Raw genomic sequence first — 14,248 nt, forward strand, 5'->3', positions numbered from 1 at the left:
ACGGTTTTCTATAGAAAACTTGGTGGAGACCACGGTTTTCTATAGAAAACTTGGTGGAGACCACGGTTTTCTATAGAAAACTTGGTGGAGACCACGGTTTTCTATAGAAAACTTGGTGGAGACCACGGTTTTCTATAGAAAACTTGGTGGAGACCACGGTTTTCTATAGAAAACTTGGTGGAGACCACGGTTTTCTATAGAAAACTTGGTGGAGACCACGGTTTTCTATAGAAAACTTGGTGGAGACCACGGTTTTCTATAGAAAACTTGGTGGAGACCACGGTTTTCTATAGAAAACTTGGTGGAGACCACGGTTTTCTATAGAAAACTTGGTGGAGACCACGGTTTTCTATAGAAAACTTGGTGGAGACCACGGTTTTCTATAGAAAACTTGGTGGAGACCACGGTTTTCTATAGAAAACTTGGTGGAGACCACGGTTTTCTATAGAAAACTTGGTGGAGACCACGGTTTTCTATAGAAAACTTGGTGGAGACCACGGTTTTCTATAGAAAACTTGGTGGAGACCACGGTTTTCTATAGAAAACTTGGTGGAGACCACGGTTTTCTATAGAAAACTTGGTGGAGACCACGGTTTTCTATAGAAAACTTGGTGGAGACCACGGTTTTCTATAGAAAACTTGGTGGAGACCACGGTTTTCTATAGAAAACTTGGTGGAGACCACGGTTTTCTATAGAAAACTTGGTGGAGACCACGGTTTCTATAGAAAACTTGGTGGAGACCACGGTTTTCTATAGAAAACTTGGTGGAGACCACGGTTTTCTATAGAAAACTTGGTGGAGACCACGGTTTTCTATAGAAAACTTGGTGGAGACCACGGTTTTCTATAGAAAACTTGGTGGAGACCACGGTTTTCTATAGAAAACTTGGTGGAGACCACGGTTTTCTATAGAAAACTTGGTGGAGACCACGGTTTTCTATAGAAAACTTGGTGGAGACCACGTTTTCTATAGAAAACTTGGTGGAGACCACGGTTTTCTATAGAAAACTTGGTGGAGACCACGGTTTTCTATAGAAAACTTGGTGGAGACCACGGTTTTCTATAGAAAACTTGGTGGAGACCACGGTTTTCTATAGAAAACTTGGTGGAGACCACGGTTTTCTATAGAAAACTTGGTGGAGACCACGGTTTTCTATAGAAAACTTGGTGGAGACCACGGTTTTCTATAGAAAACTTGGTGGAGACCACGGTTTTCTATAGAAAACTTGGTGGAGACCACGGTTTTCTATAGAAAACTTGGTGGAGACCACGGTTTCTATAGAAAACTTGGTGGAGACCACGGTTTTCTATAGAAAACTTGGTGGAGACCACGGTTTTCTATAGAAAACTTGGTGTAGACCACGGTTTTCTATAGAAAACTTGGTGTAGACCACGGTTTTCTATAGAAAACTTGGTGTAGACCACGGTTTTCTATAGAAAATTTCTTTCTTTCACAAAGGACCTTTAGGAGGCCTTCTGTAGAAAGAAAACTTTTAGCAGGGTTTCTAAGGAGGTTTTCTGCATACGGAAGATCATCTATAGATTGAAGGACGTTTTGAGGTCTAGTATTTTTAAGAGGTCCTCTATGGTATGAAGAACTTTAAGAGGTTTTCTATGGATTAAAATCCTTCAGAAGTTCTTCTATAAATGGAGGACCTTTAGGTGGTCTTTTATATATTGAATACCTTTGTGAGGTCTACTGTGGAAGACCTTTATAATGTCTTCTATTGACAGAAGACTTTTAGAAAGTCTTCTATGGACAGAAGAGCTTCAGTAGGACTAATATGGATGAAATAACTGCAGGAGAACTTCTAGTTTTAAGGAGGTCTTCTATGGTATAAAGACCTTAAAGGGGTCTTCTGCAAGTAGGGGATCTTCCTGTGGCCTTCTATTGATAGGAGACCTTCAGGAAGTCTTTTATTAATAGGGGCCTTTAGGAGATCTTTTTACGGGAAGGAAGCCTTTATGTGATCTTCTATGGAAAGAAGACCTGGTGGGTTTCTATGGAAGGGAGACCTTTAGGTAGTCTTGTATGGATAGGAGACCGGAGGAGGTGTTCTATGGAAAGAAGTCGTTAAAAATGTGGGTGAGTTTGGTGTAGAGAGAGGTGAGGCATATAGTAACCCTTTGCCTCTCAACACTCTCTCTCACCTAAAAACTGACAATTGCCGCAAGGAAAATTGCCTAATATAAATATGGACTAAGCCAACTATGGATAGGAGACCTTTAGCAGAACTTCCATGGAAAGGAAACCTTTAAGAGATCTTCTATGTATGGAAGACCTCAGTTGATCTTCTGCAGAGAGAATAATTTTAGGTGGTCCTAGATTAACAGAAGACAGTTAGGAAATTGAGAAGATCTTAAGGAGTTCTTTTGTGCATAGAAATCCTTAAGAGGAAGACCTGTCTTTTATGGATTAAATATCGTCAGGAGGTCTCCTATGGAAAGAAGATCTCTAGAAGATTTTCTATAAATAGAAAATTTTGTGAGAACTTCTTTGGATGGAACTCCTTTAATAGGTCTTCTACGGATAAGGTATCCTGCTAATGTCTTCTGAAGAAAAACGCTAAAAGATTTTTTAAATACAGACCTTCTTGGATAGAAAACCTACCCGAGGATCGTATTAAGGTTTTATCTTTATAGAGGTCGCTGCTGAAAGTTTCCAATATAAAACATATGCCTTGAGAGTGTTTTGTCAATATAAGACCCATTGCAGTGCCGAAGCGTTCCTCTTACAAATATGATCGTTTCTTCGCCATATGTGTACATTGTTTTCCGGAGGTTTTTTTTGCAAATTTTTTCCTTGTTGTTGTTTTCCAGCACTTCACTTCAACACAAGTAATTCACATCCTTGCTAGTCATCACCCACAAGCAGAACAAGCAAACAATCAGCCAACCAACCCGCCAATGAAATGAAAATAACATTTCTTTGTCACCCAAAAGGTAATTTTTAGTGGAAAAGTGAAGAAAACGTGTTCAACTTGGCAAAATACTCGTGTTTGGAAAATTCAAATCACATTTGAATGTTTGTCTGTCCAGAACAGACTATTTCCACTCCACTGCGGGTGCTAAGGTATTGGCATTGTTGTTGTTGCTGCTGTTGCTTCTTCTAGGCAAAAGGAAAGCCTCAGCTATGAAATGAAATTCAGTGGAACAACATTATAACGACAACAACAACAACAGCAACAGCAAAAACTGGCTGTTTTCTTTAAACATATTTGTGGCACTCGTGTCAGTCAGAGGCCAGTCTTCATGGCTACTACTCCAGCATTTAATGTAACATCAGAGGTACTCCATCTACTTACCGGGTAAAAGGATTGCAACGGACAGACGACTGAGGCTACAAATGGACAGACATGAATTCAAATAATAAACCCAAAACGAAACAAAACGTTGTCCACAATAACAACAATAGCAATAACAGCAACACCAACAACAACAACATTCAGTTGCCAAGCTGAGAGACAAAACTCACCCTCACACCCAATATTGAAATCATTCAGAACAAAAGGTATGTCGTGACCCCAACGTGAATGCGTTTTTATGCGATTTAAATGTTGCCAAATAGTCGCGAACTCTTTATTATTATTGTTGTAGTTGGCTAATGTTATTGTTGTCGTTGTTGTTGTTCCTGTTGTTGTTGGTAGAAACACTGCTTCTGCTTAAGCTCCATACTTATGGTTACATTGGCCCTGGATAACTTTTTTTTGGTTTGTTTTCTGCTTTTTGTCGTCATTGTTAAACGGTGGCTGCTTAACTTCCCGGCCTGGCCTGGCTGTTGGAAAAAATGCCAAAAAAATAACTCCAAACTCAAATTCATCCAAAGGATTCGAAACATTCAAAACAGATTTAACATAGTTTTGTATGGAGAATGTTTCATTTGTTAGTAGGCACAGCAGAGAGTGGGGGTATCAAGTAGAGCATTGAGCAGCAGTTTAGCAGCTCCAAAGTTAAATTCAAATCTAAAACAAAATAAGGGAACATCTGAAGGATTACGGTGTAAAAAGTGAAGACCATCCCGAAGATGACGGCTACAAATGGCCAACACACTTCCCCATTGTTAGATAAAATTAAAATCTAATAAACACTGCACCAGACTACCCACATAAATTCCCATAAAAATTCCTTAAGGATCTAATAACTCGAATTCTAATAAATTGTTCTTGCCAATAAGGAATACTTGGAAGGAATTCCTTTATGAACAATGCATGCCCCAACATACTCCCTTTTACATTCACCGTAGAATCGCCATAATACCTACCCTGATGAATATAAATCTTCAGTAATCTTTAGTAAACTGTCGGCATCCTGAATTGATATCCTTACATTTTAACCCCATCAAATGGAGGTGCCCGATAATTCGTAACAGTTTGTCGGTCCCTTGGATTACAAACTATCTGGATTCGACTGTATTGAGCCTAACATGTGCTGATATAAAACACCTTTTAAAGGACTATTAAAAAACCATCACGGTGCTCTTGAATCAAATTTAAATGGAAGGTGCTTACACCTGGGAAGTTTTTGCGGATTCTGAAACTACAATGTTCATAGATGAGAAAAATCAAAAAACAAAAAAAATCGCCGGAGCGCTTTTTAAATAAATCGCGATTCAAGTTGAAATTTTTAGGTTTTTGAGATTTTGCTTGGAAACCGCAAGTCCTATCAAAATGGGAATAAAGAACATATTGTAGCTACCAAAATTCTCTACAAGATTGACCTTAATGATATTTTCCCGGTTTTGAACTTTTGAGATATAGAAGTTGAAATTGGGACAATTCAAATTCAATTCAATTCTGTATCGTCTCCTTATAAAACAATGTCATGACTGCAATTTCCCAACTTAAACTTATATATCTAAAAAAATGGTACAACCTAGAAAAAATTACATAAGCCAGTCTTGTAGAGAATTTTCACAGCTATACGATTTCCTCAGGTCCCATACAGATACGACTTGCCGTATTCAAGCAAAATCGCGAAACCCTAACAAAAAAAACTAAAAATGTAAACTGAGCTTCTTTATCTCAAAAATGGAACCGCCTGAGAACAAATCATAAACGTTAATCCTGTAGAGAATTTTCACAGCTACAATATTTTCTTTAGCTTCATTTCGATTGGACTTGCGGTTTCCAAGCAAAATCGTGAAACCCTAAGAAACACCTATAAATGCGAATTTTGACCGCGATTTATTTAAAAATCCCTACAGCGATTTTTTCTTGTTTTTGGATTTTTCTCATCTATGAACATTGCTGTTTCAGAATTCACAAAAACTTCCCCTGTGTAAGCGGTTTTCATTAAAAGTTAGTTAAGGCGCACCCTTCATGACATTGTTTTATAAGGGGGCGATACAGTCAGTGCATTATCCCAATTTGGCGATACAGTCAGTGCATTGTCTCAATTTGAACTTCAATATCTCAAAAACGGTAAAAGCTACGAAAATACCGTAAAGGTCAATCTTGTAGAGAATTTCCAAAGCTACATCATTTTCTTTAGTCTCATTTTGGTAGGACTTGCAGTTTTTAAGCAAAATCATGAAAACCTAAACAACCCCTAAAAATGTCAACTTGAATCGCGATTTATTTAAAAAGCGCTCCGGCGATTTTTTTTTTGTTTTTTGATTTTTCTCATCTATGAACATTGTAGTTTCAGAATACGCAAAAACTTTCCAGGTGTAAGCACCTTCCATTTAAATTTGATTCAAGAGCACCGTGCCATTTAATAGTATTCAATCTATGAAGGCCTTCTATACACGAATGTCTTCCAAATGTATTTTTTTATAGACGACCAATTAAAGAAGTTCCATCTGAAGAAAACTGCCCAAATGTGATCTATATAATATAATTGTTCCACAAACATCCCATAAGGGACAAGGGAGACTTCTCTCATATCAATGAGTGCACCCCGATTCATATTACCTCAATGATATGGGACCTACAGTTTATCGCCGAGTCCGAACGGCGTGCCTAAGACACCACTTTTGTAGAGAAGTTTTACATGGCTGAAATACTCAGGAAATGTCGCCAACATTACTGAGGGGTGTTTTGCCAAAGTTGAAAAGTGTTTTGATGTTGCCTGGCCGGGGAATCGAACCCAAGAGCTTATGTGTGCAAGGCGGGTGTGCATACCATTGCACCACGGTGGCACCCAACCCAAAATATAAAACATAAAATATAAAATATGAAACATAAAATCTATATATATCGAAATTAAACTCCTCCGAAACGGCTGGACCGAATTCGATGAAATTTTGTATGTGGAGTTTTTGGGTCTGAGAATAGGTTTTTAGCTATTTTTTATACTGGTAAGTGGAGTGACCAGGGTACCTCCCACAAAAAAAAACGTGAAATCAAAGATAATTTTGAACGTATTGTTTAAAAATTGATTGCAATACTATAGTAATAACTGTCTTGATCCTGAGTGGTCATCTCGGAAGTGGAATATCGCGGTCAGCCCAATTTTTTAAAAATGTTTAATTATAGGTAATGTCCTTAATTTTAGTAAGCCGGACTACAAAAACGCTATAAACACTGGCTTCAATAATTGGGAAAGCGCGATCAACCCCACATTTTGGAATACAGTACAACCCAAATAACGTTAAATGTCCTTTGACCGAAATTCCAAAACATCGATTGAGAAATCAGGCCAAACATAATTTCAAAGATGGTTAAATAACTAAAACGTCTAAAAAATTTACATTGGTCACTAAAGCGATGGGCCAGAAATTCAGTGCATCTATAACCTATCTAAATGTATATAGGGTACTTTAAGACTGACATGATTTTCTAAATTAAACTTCCAAATCGGCTGGACCGAATTGGATGAAATTATGTGTAGGCTCATAAGGTGGTAGAATACCGAAAATGGAGGGTGTGGGGGACCACCCCAACAACGGGTTTTAACAAATCGCTAAATATCAGAGATTATTAGACGTATTGGTACTTAATACAATTGCAATTGTGGCCTGTGCCATTAATGGGTGTTTTTGAAGCAGAATACCGCGATTGCGTTCAATTTTTGAAAGCTTTATTCTTACTGATTAGATTTACAAATTAAGTAAGTAAGACAGCAAACATGGCAGGAACATTGACTTCAGTGCTTGGAATAACTCGATCAAGACCACGTTTTTTTAATACAGCAAAGTCTAGATAAACCCAATAGCATTTTGAAGTCACTTTTATGAATCACAGATGTTTTTATGTTTAGGAGTGCAAAATAATAACGTGTTCAATGAAACATATCTCTGTTAACAAGAAGTAAAAACGACGTTAAGTTCGACCGGCCCCAACTTTTATACCCACCAGCATAAGTTATATTGAAACATCCAAAATCGCCAACAAATCGATAGGTATCCAACGTGTATTTATACCCACAATTCTCTGCTAAAATATTTGATACCTCCAAGGGAGACTAAATACCAAATATAGCCATTTATGTTGAATAATGCCTGAAATACTGAAAAAACGGAAGGTATTGTTCAATGGATGCTACATACAAAACGTCTACCGAATATTCTATGCGGGAATGTTTTATACCCACAATGAAGACTAAACACCAAATTGTATCCATTTCGGTGGGATAATGACACTAAAAATTCCAATATATCGAAACGCGGAAGGTACCGTCCTATCTATGGTAGCTGTGTTAGAACGTGGATAATGCCGAATATGCAGCTAATTCTCTAAGACTAAATACCAATTATAGCCATTTCGTATGAATAATGTGGATATAAAGTTGAAAGTACCGAAGATCGAGAGCTACCGTTACATGAAGATTATGAAAACAAGCAACTGTACCAAATACTCTATGTTTTATACCCACACTGAAGACTAAATACCAAATTGTAGCGATGTCGGATGGATAATAAGACTAAAACCTCCAAAATATCGAAACTCAGGAGGTACTATAGTAGGGTAGCTCTATCAAAACGTGGGCATATGCCTATAATTCTTTGCAGAAATGTTTTATGCCTCTAAGAGAGACTAAATACCAAATTATTGTCATTTCATGTCAACCAGTTTTTAATACCAACTATGCTAAGAGTAATAAATAAAAAAATCGGGAGCTGCATCTTGATTTCAACAGATAGACGGACATTATTATATCGATTTATTATTTATGCTGATCACGAATATATACATACTTTATAGGTTCTCCGACGAATATTCCGATGTGTTGCAAACAGAACCATAACGCTAATTATACCCTTACACATCTTATGGTGGAGGCTATAATAAAAGTAAGTTTCTATTTTACATCTGGAGATACCATTTCATGAGGCTTATACCAAAACATCGACTTATTGTCAATTCGATTCGAAAGGGATCAATATTAGATAGATAAATTGTAGATATATTACTTAGACTTACACGGAAATCCAAAACGACGGGCCAGCAACGCGGAACCGGGTCAGCTAGTATAAAATATAAAACATAAAATATCTATATATAAAATAGAACAAGTAAAAAAGTATCAGTCGGCTTTGCCGACAGAGATATACCCTCAGCCTGTGCAAATTGAAACACTTTTTTTGCACAAAAAACTTATGTATTTAGGGGGTTTCAAAATGTTGGTCTGGTATGAACCGACAAAAATGTTGATTAGAATTAAAGTTCAAAAATTTTGCTGAAAAGGTACTTAAAGGAATGGACCGACATAGACCATGGGGTGCCATAGGAGGTTTTTACACCCTTCGGGCTGTTTTCTCAAGAAGTATGGACTTGCCCCTGAAACAACTTTTACCATCGTAATTGAGGCAGCGAATGCAAGTTGCTTCAGCAAAAATCAAAGTGATTCAATAGCAGGTCTTAAAGTGAACTTATCCAAGGTGGGAGGTACGGGATGGAGTGGACAAATATAGTCCATATTCGAACCTGATCTATATCTGGTAGATATTATGAGAATGTGTAAAGTATGGACCAAATCGGTCACTCCCATCAAGAGTTATCGTGCCCACAATTTTTCCGAATATTTTTGAACTTTTGTGGGGTAGGTACCTGAAGGAGTGGACCGATATGGCTTATCTACGAATTTAAACTAAGTTTGGAAACAATATTACGAAGGCCAAATTTTGGCCGGAATCGGCATATCCGTTCGAGAATTATATTGCGCTTCCACCTATAAACATGGTGTCATAGGGTTTGTTTTTCAACTTTCAGGCTATTTTTTCAGGAAGTATGGACTTGCCTCTGAGGAAACTTGTACCTTCGTATAGGGGACAGTGAATACAAGATGTTACAACAAAAACCAAGGCGATTCGAGAGCAGGTTCTTAACTGAACTTTTCCGAAATTTTGTGTGGGAGGTACTCGAAGGAGTTTACCGATTGAGTCCATATTGGAACCTCATCTAAGACTGATAGAAATTTCATAATGTGCAAAGTATGGACCAAATCGGTTACTCCCTTCAAGAGTTATCGTACGCACAAATTTTCCGAACATTTCCGAACTTTTGTGGGGGAGGTACCGGAAGGAGTGGACCGATATAATCCATCTTTGAACTTGAACTAAGTTTGGACAAAATATTACGAAAGTAAAATTTTGGACCGAATCGGCAGATCCGTTCGAGGGTTATCTTGCGCTCCAACCACTACACACGGTGTCATAGGGTTTTTTGTAACTTTCAGGCTATTTTCTCAGGAAGTACGAACTTGCCCCTAATGAAACTTACAGCGTCGTATAGAGGACAGCGAATACAACGTGCGTAAACAAAAATCAAAGCGATTCGAGACCAGGTCCTAAACTGAATTTTACCGAAATTTTGTGTGGGAGGTACCCGAAGGAGTGGACCGATTGAGTCCATATTGGAGCATCATCTAAGTTTGGTAGAAAATACACGATGTGCAAAGTATGGACCAAATCGGTTATTCCCTACAAGAGTTATCGTGCGCAAAAGTTTTGCGACAATTTTTGAACATTTGTGGGGGAGGTACCTGAAGGAGTGGACCTATATGGCCCATCTTCGAACTTAAATCGAATCTGGACAAAATATTTCGATACCCAAAATTTTAACCGAATCGATTGATCCGTTCGAGAGTTATCGTGCGCACCAGCCAGCCAGACAGACAGACAGACAGACGGACGGACATTGCTAGATCTACTCAAAATTGTCTGAAACGGATATCGTACAAACATACTTGGGGTCTAAAACCATTATTTCGATTAGGCACATTTTTGGTTGTAGCAAAGTGTATATACCATCGATAGCCTAAAGGCTGAGAGTATAAAAATAAAGAAAATCTATTCAAAACAAAATTTTTAAATTTTGTGCTCAATCGGAGAGTAAATTTGGTGCTTTTACCACTACAGTCACATATGTATATTATTTTGTGCATCCCTTATGTACGGTTAGACATCTAACTTCAAGATGGGATGACAGTGGCGTCGACAAATGTAGAGCATAGCCGACCAAGAAGAGCAAGCGCTTAAATTGTTTATGTGTGGGTAAAATTACACTGACAGAACAGAACAGGGTGATGATTTTCATATTGAGTATGAAATGAAAAACACAGGAAAAAAGTTGTCACGGCGTGTTAGCGTTCAGAGCCAAACATAGTGGTGGGTGTGTGGGTTCGAATCGTTGGCTTTCCTTTTTCATTTGCATTATAGATCATAAAAAAGCTCGATTAATAAATTAAAAAAAAATTAATACTACAAATGATCTTCGCCTAAAAAGGCAAAATTTTCAAATAGAAAAAATATATTGTTGGCGCGTTCGCTTTGTATGACTAAAATTAAAAATAATATGCAGTGAATCACAATCAAAAGTATCCACTTCAGTTTCTTTTATTAAAACTGCGATTGCTAAGAGTTGATTAATGATTGCGATTTCGTTCTTTTTATATTTGTACATTAGGGTCTTAACTTAAATATAATAAAATAAAATTAACGAAATTCGGGTAAATTTAGATAAAAAAAATAAAAATTGTTAAACAACATCGATTTCAACCGCACAGTGAAAATTATCAACTCATATTATTTTTTTCGCACATTTCCCGTCATTAAATGATATTTTGTATGCGTATTATTGTTGCATTGCAGACGAGGCATTCTGCGTCATTAAAAATATTAATACAAAACAAATCATTTTCAAATACTTCCCTCCACATATTTGAAGTACACCTGCAAAATCTTTTCAGTGTACCCAAAAAAAAAACAAATAAAGCGGCATCAACCTGCTTGCATGACATTCAGTACAAAACTGAAGTAAAAAAATCAAAACATTTGCTCTCTTACTTTGCGTTCGGGTCGCGTGTGTGTGGTTTGCCGAAAAACTTCGTAACCAAATCAATACCCACGAACGGGTTTGATGTAGAGCATAGATGGGCAAAATTAAATTGAGTGTATGAGTGAGAGAGAGAGAATGACAATGAACTGAAAGAAATTAAGTGCAAGCATTATGTGGTCGCTGCCTTAATGATCTGTAAACATGTACATGATATTGTACGCTTTATGCGTTTAAAAATTATATAAGAAAATAATATTATTCTTTTAAACACATGTATATATTGTTTGGAGAAACATTAAAAAATATTTAAACTTTTGTATATTTTTCATCATAATATTATATTTCCATAACATTATGCGTATTTAATTTATGTTAATATGCGCAAAAATGTTTTCTTAAAACGTGTAATACTTTTTGTAAAATAACAAAAATTTTATTATGTTGTTATATACATTTTTAACAACATAATTAATTCCCTGAAAAATAATTGTAGATTTCGTTGTGTGTACACAAGAAAATCACGCGCACACCTCACACTTGTGTTCATTCTTCGGCTTCTCAGCAGCAACTGATTCGAAGAGCGTAAGAATGCGTGAGGGTTGACAATCAACGCTGGCGTGTATGAAAGCCCACCATTGATGTAGAGTGACAGAAGATATAGAAACGGTCTAGCAACTACTTTGCAGATGATCTGACTGCACACAAGAAGACACCGACTACTGAGTTGATTTGAGATCGATACTCTCAGCTTCTTGTCAGATATAGATTCCATTACCATGTTTAAATGTGTCAAAACTCTAACATGGCCAGTGTTGCCATTTTAGCATTTTTGCAGCTAAATTTAGCATTATTTTTTTGTATTTAGCAGCAAACTTTCCATTTGGCATTTAGCATTTTTCTTAGCATTTTTCCATTATAAATTTAGCATTATTCTATCCACGAAATCTGAGATATTTTAGTACTTTTTTATTAAAAATCTGATAAATGTTGGTTGAATTGAATAGAACTGCTGTTTGAACAGCTCAAAACACCAAATTTTTCGTCTTTGCTCTGATTTAAGGGAATAAAAATGTGAATAAGCAAATAAAATAAAACAAGTAAAAAAACGTTAAGCTTGCCCGGTTCGAACTTGTTATACCCTCCACCACGAAATATTCAGAACTGATATGGAATAGTTAGTTTTTCTTTCTGTTACGAAAGTACCAATACCACTATTTTAGGTGGAGAAGTTTTTTGACCACTGGGAACCCCTAAATACTTAATAATTCCGTCATCTAAAAAGTTGAAACCACCTGAAATCGGGCGGTACCCTTATATGGGGGCTATAGCAAAACTTGAGCCTTTCGATGGAGAAGTGTCCAATTTTGATATCCAATTTTGCCCGAAGATGTAAATAAAAAAATAAAAAAAAAACTGAAACCGCTGGTGCCGTTATATGAAGCCATACCCAAAAATTGGGCATGTGTCCTTGATTTATGGTGAAGAAGTTGTTTAACCACTTTGAACCCAAATGACACCCAAAATAACTTTTATTAGCTGGTACCTTTTTATGGCACCTATACCACATTTTTTGGTGGAGAAGGTTTTTGGAACCTTAAATACCAAATAATAGCTAATAAAATGTAAAATGTAACCGTTTTATAGGGACTGTATCAAAACATGGACCGATCTAGTCCATCTTCGAACTTGACCCGACTGCAAACAAAAGACCCATCTTTTCAAAAATTCAGTATCATATCTTAGTTTTTGTGAATGCTAGGGTGATTACCACAGACGGACAGACTTGAATAGATCGACTAAGAATTTTATCATGAATATATACTATATGATTAGTTCAATGCGCTACAAACGGAAAAACCAATCTTATATACCTTCTATACTGTGGTGGAGGATATATTTTATTAAGAAATAATGGGTCTCATGCATAAAACGTGAGCTTGAGCTCGGACTCGATTTTTTGAGCAAAAGGTGCTTGTCGTATGCATAATAAAATTTGATGTATTTGCTTTTACTCACTGCTCACGTTCGATCTCTTCTTGCTCAGTTTGAACTTAGAAGTTGAAGTTAGATGAGATTGTTCTCATTTTCATATGCATAAAAACAAGGTTTTGCTTACTTTTGTGAGCTCTTGCTTAAATTTTGTTGAGCATGCCTTTTAGTTGACTCGCGTGCACTAAAAAGGAATCATGGCTGAATATTTTGTACCACAAATAAATAAAAAATGTTATCAACAGCGTAAGACAAATTTAGCAAGTGAGGATAAAAAATTATACAGGTTTGTAATCTTAATTATTATTTTTTTTATAACTAATAATAAAATGATAAATACATAGATTTGATGGTAGTAGCATTTGCTGGTTAGCGAATTATTTTTTTGAGGAGTCAGAAGAAAGACGTGGTGGTGCCCTCAGCAACATTGATAAAATTCGACTCTATTTAAGATTCTGTGCAGATCCTGGATTCCAAAATGGTATAGCCACAGATATTGGGGTCCATCAATCAAATGTGTCGCGAACAATTGCGGAAGTTGCAAAACTTATATCTGCCAAAGCAAGCGAATGGATAAAATTCCCGAAAGATGCAGATCAAATAAAAGATTGTGAAAGGAAATGGCAGGCAAATTATTGCTTTCCATTTGCAATTGGAGTTATTGATTGTACTCACATAAAAATTAAAAAAAAAAAAAACACAAATCAAACCCACAAATCTTTCATTTTTGTACTAAAAATTTAGATATATCGTCAGTTTCTATTTTATTATTATTATTTGCTTCTACTTCTACTTCACTTCCACTTGACTTGTTTGCACTTCAATAACAATTAGAGGTTTGATCTCAATTTACTCAAGTAATTGCAATTGGTTTGAACTCATTTTTATGCATACGAAATTGAGCAAAAGCTGTTGCTGTTCGATCTAACTCAACTTACGAGCAATTGCTTACTTGACTCAACTCATCGCTTTTACTCGTTTTTATGCATGAGACCCAATGGGTCTCATGCATAAAACGTGAGCTTGAGCTCGGACTCGAT

General features: G+C 36.6%; 1 long non-coding RNA gene across 1 annotated transcript; it reads left to right on the forward strand.

Annotated features, from left to right (window-relative positions):
• The first annotated feature begins 13,392 nt into the window (after window positions 1–13,392).
• LOC141390482 (uncharacterized) lies at window positions 13,393–13,917 on the forward strand. Its single transcript, XR_012409367.1, has 2 exons — window positions 13,393–13,494; window positions 13,553–13,917. It is a non-coding gene; the product is annotated as an uncharacterized lncRNA (long non-coding RNA).
• The last annotated feature ends 331 nt before the right edge of the window (window positions 13,918–14,248 follow it).

This window comes from Musca autumnalis, unplaced genomic scaffold, assembly GCF_047663935.1.
Source record: "Musca autumnalis isolate F117 unplaced genomic scaffold, ASM4766393v1 scaffold_1, whole genome shotgun sequence".
NCBI lineage: Eukaryota > Metazoa > Arthropoda > Insecta > Diptera > Muscidae > Musca > Musca autumnalis.